The following is an 8,790-nucleotide window of genomic DNA, read 5'->3' as shown; positions in this document are numbered from 1 at the left end:
TCAAGACTCATCCTCATTCATAGCCTATGCCACGAAAAATGCAAACCCTTTCAATTCAGGTTAGGCTACTTTCACCTGGGTAGCTTTAACCAGATTCTCTTCCAATAAAAACAAATAAATAAAATATCAAGGAAAACCCTAAGCCCTGTCTTTGAAGGCTCTGTATTAGCCTACTGTATTTTAACCCTTCTGTGACTGCAGTATGTTTTTCTGTATAGGCAATAGGCATACAGTCTACTTTAATGGGCCCATGGGTGGCTGTTAATTCATTGCCTGTGTCATTGATTGTAAGCATATATTGGCTAATTTACTAATTACCTCTGAAATTAAACTAGGCCACCTGACCAAGTGCCACTTGACCTTGGAAAAGTATGTGATTGGCAGAACTAAACATGAGAACTCCTGAACTTATGTGGCTGTATACTGTAGGCCTGGCTGGCCTACTGATCAGAATACTAGAATAACGCTTGGGGTGTGTGAATCACATTTAATAGACCCTAACCCTTTTAGAAAGAAAAACAAGAAGCTTGGAGATGCACAATTATATGAATTAGAAACCCCTTCTCAAACAAACAAACAAAATACATCAAAACAAAGAACAAACAGCATGAATTTTCATCTTCATGATCCCAGAGTCAATCCATAAGTGCATCTGATCATTCATAGTGGTAGATTGAGTCACTCAGCAGCATTTCAAGGCTCCTGTTCTCTCTCATGTTTTGAAAATGTGACCAATTCTCAGGACTCTTTTTGATTAAAACAAAGGGTTACTTTACTTATATCTTTGCTGTGTGCATCATTCTATTACATTCTCATCTTGCAATTATGGCTAAGGTTCAAGGGCCATTTTAAATAGCCCTAATGACATTTATCACTGACAAGAAAGGGCTTTGACATGTAGACTTAAAGGGAGTGTAAGTGTTTTTCTTCTTTAAATATATTACATATTCCTACAGTAATCATTGTATATAGAGTGTTAGTAACACAGGTCTAGCCATTTCTCCTGCAGTAAACAGAAAATACATTTACATACAGGTCGTCGGGATACCAATTTCATCCAAACAGGAGTGAGAACTCTACACAGGATGGCACTGATGAAACAAATACATTAACAGGATAAATAGAATTAGAATAATATACAATTTAAGATGATAGCTCTGATTGGATGGAATTGGTGACCCACCTGCACATGTACTGTTTACTATCAGAATATAGAGCCTTTAACTTTTTACCATTCTCTTTAAACCAGAAAATAGCACCTTGGTCCTTTAAGAAAACTGTTTAAGCCCTTTACAATGTATTTCTATGAATCAGAGGATTCAAATACTGGCCAAGAAAATGATTTAAGTTTGTTTGACAGTAGGCCTGACTGTGCATGGGAGAATGAGAACAGCGTCTCAAAGAGGTGAGGACAGTAACAGGCTGCACCTGCATGCACTGTAGAGAGCAAGGTCCTCATATACAGTATGCTATGCTGGCAAGACATTTTAAGCTAATTTCTATAGTGAAGTGCATATCGTCGTTGTGGGGTGAAAACCTTGTATGTCCAAAACCGTCTGTTTTGCATTTATCATTTTAAAAATGATTTAAACTAGTGAAAATAGCCGATCTACAAGCACACAACGCCTCGCACCGAAACTTGGAGATACGAGGTTTCCACCCGACAAAGACGATATCCTTGTCAGGGTGTGCAACAATACATATTTTGGTGACTACAGAGGCGTCAATTGGGTATGGCTAGGTATGGCAGCTGCCATACCTTGGCAGGGGCGGAAACAAATAAAATGTACTTCTTAAAATAAAGACACCAGTCACGTTGCCATACCTTAGCTTTTGCTGAACTGACGCCACTGGGTGACTAGTCCCCCCCCCCTTATCTTTCTACGTATTAGACCTCATGTATTGTAGGAATGTAAGAAAGGCTGGTTGCGACCATAGGTCACATTTACTATGAAAACCTGCAGCTCCCGTGCGTCAGTCAGTCACGCCTCATGTTACGCTCCATATATGGCCAAGACAGAAAGTTGGTACAACAGATAGAACTCCATATGTGGAGCTGACTTTCATCACCTCCATACATGACGCTGACCTCATCAAACCATGGATAGCCATACATGGAGACGACTGGATCATCTATTATGAAAACCTGCAGCTCATGTGCGTCAGTCAGTCACTCAGTCAGCCACGCCTCATGTCACACTCCATATATGGCCAAGACAGAATTCATTTGCACTTGTTATATAAGAAGTGTGTGACTGTGTGATACCAGGACATAATATTCAGCATTGGCAAATAGTTTTCAATATCCTTGTTTGTTCAAAACCTAGAAAAAAGAACCTGTGTTCCAATGGATCCAATGTAGTTGCTATTTAGACACAAGTTCTTGTTAATACTTTTCTTTGGTTCAATATGTATACAACCAACAGACACTTAACAACTATTTCTTCCACTTCGACCATACAAGTTGAGTGCAAGTTGGCTATGTTTGCTACTTTTGTGTGACATTATTGTATGACAAAGTAGGGCTTTCATTTACAGAAGAAAAGAAAACATAAAAAGCTCAAAATGTGGAGATACAACTAGGTTTCTACCCGACTACTTTAAATCAGCTCAGCAGTTCACATAATAGGTATAATTGTGATGGTATATATATATAATTGTGCTCTGATCTTTGATTAAAGCGAGAGCCGATGTAGTTCACTCACAAGATCAGGGCATTGACTCAACCAGTAAGACTCCCTAATCGGGAGATAAGCGACCGTCAGGTCGCATACGCAAACTTTGGAAGGCAATCGTAGCCAATCAGGAGGGAATATGGGAAATGGGACACATTGTGATATCTTTACTGTGGCGTCATGTTATCCAGCCAGACAGTTAAAACGGTCTTGACCTACAGTACAAGGTTCAGAAATGTTGTACTTCAATATCCTTTCCCAAGTATGAAAAGAGACCCCATATGACCTTGCAGACACTCCAAACAGCATAATACAACATGAAAAATGGTCACAAAAAGAAGATAAGGTCTGTACAGTATGTCTTTACCAAGCTATCAAAGGCTTAAAATGTCAACAATTCCAATCCTACTATCCTATCCATGGAAGCATCTGTCATCAAAACACTGTCATCAAACCCTGTCTGTTCTGAATGTTTCTCCTCAATGTCTTGAGCAATTTATCTGAACTTGCACACGGGAATTGACCATTAGCACACAACCACAATGCCTGTTTTTCACTTTCCAAAAATTAAGCCTGTTTATTAGCGCTTTTGTGTAAACGCCAGAGATTCCGAGTTTGGCCTATATGGAATCATATATGCGATATGCCAAGATATTCTTATCGGCCATCGTCGCCCCAAAAATTGCAGATTGACGATATATTCGGGCTAGAAAATCAATAATGTGAGAGCTGTTCCCCGGTCTTTTAAGCTCAAGTTATACTTCGCCTAGCCCTGAAACATGACGGTCATATGACACAACCATCATGCGTCCACCTCAACCTGTTTTGGAGTGGGGTAGCTAATTTCCCATGGCAGGCTAAACAAACGTTCAGATTTCAAAAATAAAGTGCTTAGTCAAGGCTCATGTGTGTCAGACTCAGAATACGCGCTGCTCAACCAGAATTACGTGCCGCTCCCATATTGTTTAATAAAAAGCATCTGAATCCGATCTTTTTCAGTTTTTCCTTGTATTTCCTGATTTTCCCCATGCACATCAACCCAATCTATCGGTTGTAACGTGCTTAGCTGCACTAAAAGAGCTCTGACAATCAGGTAAAACTAAGCACATAGATGGGGCTGATGCACATGGGGAAAACCAGGAAATGGAAAAACAGAAACCGATCGGATTGAGCGGCGCATATTCTGACAAACATGAGCCTTGGATAAGCTTTTTATTTTTAAAATCTGAACGTTTGTTTAGACTGCCGGGGGAAATTGGCTACCCCGCTCCAAACCAGTTTGAGGTGGAGGCATGACCGTCGTGTTTCAGGGCTATACTTCGCCGTACCTTGGGCCTTGTGTCGAAAATAGCAGATCTACAAGCTCACAACGCAAAAGGATATTCTTTTAGGACTATTAAAGCTAAGATCACAGGCTAGGAGATGAAGTGAAGTTGAAGCAGACAGTAGACACCTCAGTTTGCAGCAACGATGTGGCAAAACAAACCCATCCAAGTTTACTTTTTTACAGACAGCCTTTTTTTTTAGATTCCGACAATTTGATAACATGCATTGGCATTGGGTAGCCAGTGCACTCCCATTTCAAATCGCATGATTGACTGGTGATATGAACGTAAGTTTAATATCCAGACTTGACAGCAAAAGTTGTCAGGCCGGAGATATGCGTTCCTGCGTCATCATTCATCAAGCTTGCAAATGCACAGCAAAGATTTGCAGAAACTAGAGCTGCAGTTTCGACCGAACCCAGTTCGATTTGTGCGGCTTTTCGCATGCGGTAAAAACTCATTGACTCCTTTTACGACTCCTTTTCGGATCCGCAGTGCGGATTCCGCACAGCATTGCACACCAAATCCAATGCGTTTTAATCATGCAGCAAATGGAAAAAAAACGCAACGGCCTGTGTGCAAAGCCCTTTAAGCTGGTTGCACACTGCACTGCGTTTTGGAAATCCGAAATCTGGAGACCAGGGAGAGAGAGAGGAAAGAGAGAGAGGGAAAGGGAACAGTTGGGAAAATCGAAAATAAATACGAAACAGGCGGCATTGTGCAAACGTGATTGCTACGAAATTCGCTCCGATATTCGTCCCGAAAGACGCAGTGTGCAAAGACCTTAACTAATACCTACTAAACTGTGCGCATTTTGCGCACACTTTATTGCTCTGTACAGGTTAATTCACCCTTTGTCAGCCTTCTGATTGGTCCCTGACTGGCCAACCAGAAAAATCCTTCTCTTTTCCTACAGAGGGCGGAGCTATGCAGTGGGACAAAGTCCTCATTCTTTCATTCACATCAATGAAGAAATTGTAGTTTTAAATTGATATTTATTTTTATTTGTATTTAATCTTTTGCTTTGTCATGATAAATAGGAACGTTTCGGAACACAATAGAGTGAATACACAGTGAATATTTGTTGAAATGATAAAAATCGATATGTGTATTAAGCCTTCCATAGACATCTCCTGGCGAGACCTTTGCATTGTGACTGATGCGGAAGTCTCGGTACTAGGAGATCACCCCCGCTGCTGGCGGTTGAAGGCTGAATTCCAGCCGGGGAAGAGGGACTAAAAACGGACGAATTGTGGTGGTGCGGTGCGGTGCGGCGCGGCACGGTCATAACGATTTTGATAATTATTATGAATGTAACAAGATATTTGATTGGGTACATATTTTATGTGGGGTGGCATAGCTCAGGGGTAGAGAAACCGTTATTAGAGCACGAAGGGTTCCCAGTTCGAATCCGGGCTCCCCCTGAGTTAATCCTTGGGCAAGACTCTGAACCCCACATTGCTCCCGGTGAGCAGGTTGGTGCCTTGCATGGTTTCCTCCGCCACCGGTGTATGAATGTGTGCGTGAATGGGTGAATGTAATGCACAATCTCTGTAAAGCGCTTTGGATAAAAGCGCTATATAAATGCACCATTTACCATTTACCATTTTTAAATGGGCACATTGGGCAGAATTACATTTAAAATACATTTTATGTTGAGGCTACTTCCTAAATGTCCTGGTCAGTGCGAGTCAGCTGCTGTCTCTCTCTCTGCCCTCTGCCTGGATTTCTTTGGTTAAACTAAGAAAAACATGTATTTTCGGGGGAAAACCCCCGTTTTGCAATGTAACTACTGTACTTTTTTGTTCCTTTTTTATTAATATCACATAGATTTTGGATCTTTGGATATCAGTCTCATAGCAATAACACATAGATTCACATGCGCAATGTTTGAATCCAGGTTGTGGTATTACTAGCACACATAGCTTTGCTCAAACAACTTAACCATCAACTTGGTTGTGGGAGAGAGAGAGAGAGAGAGCGCACATCCCCGGGTATGCAGTATGCACTATTAGTAATAGTTTGTGTTTGGTTAATAGCATATTTATACTTCATAGTACAATATAGTTTGCTCAAAAATAATAATATTCACATCTACTTGGCCGATGCCAGGTGGGAACACTTCTACTACCCCTTCTGTCTCTCTGTCTCTTTTAAGGCCATGTATGGAGCCGCCGAACCGCTGATCTGTCCATTTATGGACATCGCTGATCTTCAAATAGGCACCACACTTCCTCGGGTCCTTGGGATACACCAGGGGTCTTCAACGTTTTCAGGCCGAGGACCCCTTAGTTGAGAGAGAGATGAAGCAGGGACCCCCACAACCTTTTCATAGATTCCATATAGTTTCATTGTTTGACAGCACAATCATCAGTGTATTTTGGATTCATGTCAATTTGTGTTTTCAGATATTTAACCACTTGAACCGTCAATACTTAATAAACTTGACCTTTCACTCTGTACTTGGTCTGCTCTTTTTCCCCTCTACTCCAAAGCTCTTTCCCAAAAATAGCCGATCTACAAGCTCACAACGCCTCGCAGCGCGAGGCGTTGTGAGCTTGTAGATCTGCTATTTTTGGCTTAAGTTCTCAAAATAAAGACACTAGGGTTCAAGTGGTTAATATAAAAAAATAATAAAAAAAGTTTCTATCACACAAAGATTTGGAGGACCCCCTGTAGTAACTCTGCGGACTCCCTAGGGGTCCCGGACCCCCTGTTGAAGACCCCTGGGATACACAACAGACAGATTATAAACACAGTCTCAGACTAACAAATCTGGAATCATATGTCATAGGTGACTGACATTACAGACAGGCCACATTAAGCCAGAGATTCCACATGGGAGCCGCACTGTTATTATTAGACCATGTGTTGTTTTAATTTGTAATGTACCGGTAAATGGTGCTGCTCAGTAATGACAGAATGTAGCTTGGGCTCTAAACTTAATCTATGCCTGTATGCATTGTCATGATTGTCTTCATGTTATAGATGATAATGTTCTCATCAAAGTGAGAAAGAATCCTCCTGTGTGAAGACATTGTTTGATATTCCTAGAGGTCACAGTGTAAAACTACACAATATATTGGTTTAGGCAAGAATAGGAAACAAATATTTTAGCTAACATGGTGTTCATTTTGTTGAGATTCAAGTACAAATGCAAAACAAGTTTTTATTTACATTATTTCCAAATGCTTTCCAAATGTATGAGGGTTGTGAAATCACAGTTTTAGCACTAGCACCCTATTTTGTTTTAGTTTGTAGGTTGAGAAAGTGATATGGCGGTCAGGGACAAAGGTGGCCAGCAAGTCATCAGTGGCTTGTCTCTGACCTACATGTGCCTCCCCATATAGGCTGTTCTGTTCAGGTTCCATTATAATGCTATTTGAATTGCTTGTCAATTCTCAGCTTAGCCTATCCCTTATGTAGTCTTGAGAGGTTGATCAATCGCAATCAACCGAGTTAAGTTGAAAATTGAACAGATCTGAAATACACTCTGGCATGATTGGTTAAAGGAACATCACATTTACAGCATACATGTTGTATTGAGGTGGGTCTATGATAGCCTATTGTTGCACAATCTTTTGAATTTGAGCCACTTAAGTCAGAATAAGCTAGTTCAGGAGCTACATATAATTGCCTAGATGGTTAATGTGCTATTTTCCCCATTCTATATTGTTGCCCTGCCATCTGTCCTTCTACTGTACACCCAACCAACCAACTACAATACAGAAAATGCTGCCTGAATTAATTGCCCTGCAATCAAGTCACCCATTATCATCTGTCATTTCCCACTGTTCCTTTTCGTTTATCATACACAGCATAATGCATAGCTAATAAGAATATGAATTGCGCATGCAAACCCCACAACTGAAAAGCTTTCAATCATGTCTTTAATGCCAATGAAAGCCGTGCATATTGCAGATGCATACTTATTCCAATATGGGTGTCATTCACCATTTTGCTCTGCACCTCACAGTGATAGCATCCATTCTCCAGATGGGTGGCATGCTCTAGTCTAAGAAATGTCTTTTCCCCCACAAAAAAACCTTTTAAAGCCAGTGATTGAATTCTGATTGCATGACATCCAAATCCGATTCTCAATTCCCAGACAGTGTGATACAAGAATACTCGTCCAGGACGTTCTAATCACACTTAAACATATTCATTAGTGAAGCCTCAGGTAGTATAGGTAGGCCTATGCAACAAGAAACGCCATAGGGAATTGATTGTAATAGTACAGTAGGAGAGGTGTTAACTATATATATATATATATATATATATATATATATATATATATATATATATATATATATATATATATATATATATATATAAAATATTATATATATATATATATAATATGAACTACACAGTTCAGTGGCTTCCTTAACAAGTGAAAATTTTGCTTGCTACTGTAAACATTCTTTTTACTGTAGTAGTAGGCAGGTGGGTACACCTGCCTTTCCAGTGACTCCACTCTTCTGTTAAATTACTCTCTTTTTCATCTGAAAACACAAGGGGTCATTCATCAAGTACACCAGCATCTTAAGCATGTCACCAGGACCTGATTACTAGATTTACCATTTCTGTGTTTATTGTAGTTGCATAATCCAAAATACCAGCTAACTATTTTGTAATAAACTCTAGATTTGTAAACTCAGAATCAACCTCCACACAGCTGAATCACTTGCATATAAGTTACCAATAAAAAGTAAGTATCTGCACTATATGGGCTAAAAAAGCCCATCCTCAAGAGAACTACAGTCATTTTGTGAAGAGATGTTTGGGTA

This window comes from Nannobrachium achirus (genome assembly GCF_963921795.1).
Source record: "Nannobrachium achirus genome assembly, chromosome: 19".
In the NCBI taxonomy this organism is placed as follows: domain Eukaryota; kingdom Metazoa; phylum Chordata; class Actinopteri; order Myctophiformes; family Myctophidae; genus Nannobrachium; species Nannobrachium achirus.
The sequence above is the reverse complement of the archived record's forward strand: the minus strand, read 5'-3'. Positions refer to the sequence as shown.